Source organism: Chrysochloris asiatica, unplaced genomic scaffold (assembly GCF_000296735.1).
Source record: "Chrysochloris asiatica unplaced genomic scaffold, ChrAsi1.0 scaffold00023, whole genome shotgun sequence".
In the NCBI taxonomy this organism is placed as follows: domain Eukaryota; kingdom Metazoa; phylum Chordata; class Mammalia; order Afrosoricida; family Chrysochloridae; genus Chrysochloris; species Chrysochloris asiatica.
This window is the reverse complement of record NW_006408541.1, coordinates 17,860,921-17,861,987: the sequence shown is the minus strand read 5'-3', so window position 1 is coordinate 17,861,987 and position 1,067 is coordinate 17,860,921.

Below are 1,067 nucleotides of genomic sequence, written 5' to 3'. Positions count from 1 at the left end.
GCAGTCAAAAAATCGAAAGATGTATTGCACTAGGCAAATCTGCTTGAACACTTAAAAGTGTTCAAGGGCAAAGATATCAGTTTGTGAACTAAGGTGCACTTGACCAAAGCCAAGGTATTTTCAATTGCCTTGTATGCATGTGAAAGTTGGACAATGAATCAGGAAGATTGGAGAAGAATTGATTCATTTGAGTTATAGTGTTGGAGAAGAATACTGAAGGTACCATGGACTGCCGAAAGAACAAACAAATCTGTCTTGGAGGAAGTACAGCCAGAGTGCTCCTTAGAGAACAGGATGGTGAGACTTGGTCTCTCATACTTCAGACATGTTATCAGGAGGGACCAGTCACTGTATCATGTTTCTTAGTAAAGCAGAAGGTCAGTGACAAAAAGGAAGACCCCCATTGAGATGGATTGACACACTGATAGCACCAATAGGTTAAAGTGTGCCAATAATTGTGTTGTAGGAGTATGTTGCAGGACCAGGCAGTGTTTTGTTTTGCTGTGCATTGGGTCACCATGAATCAGAACTGACTCAGCAGCACCTAATAACAACCACCTGAGAATGGAGTCCTGGTGTGGTGCTGTAGAATAAGCACTGGACAGCTAACTGCAAGGACAGCAGTTCAAACTCACCAGCCACTCCTGGAAGATGCTATACAGGGTTGCTATGAATCGGAACTGGCTTAGCAACACTTAGCAGCAACAATGACCACCTAAAAGTAGACTTGCTAGATCTCATGTTAACTCTTTGTTTCGCTCTTTTAGGAGGGGTCAGACTGTTTTTACAGCAGTTGCCCATTTCACATTCCAACCTGCATCATAGATATGAATAAATGCTATCCACCACTATCATAGATAGTGCTAAATGGCACTGAAGAACCCAACCTGTCTATTCCTTGAGAAAAACGGAACCCCATAGTGCAATAGGGGGTAGTACAGAGCCAGAATATCCACAAAAGAAATTCTCATAAATAATCAAATCAGGACATGCTGCCATTCCAATTCATCTAGTTCTAGATCTGCAGGGTACATAGTTGTTTCAGCACACTTTGGTCCTTCTCTGGC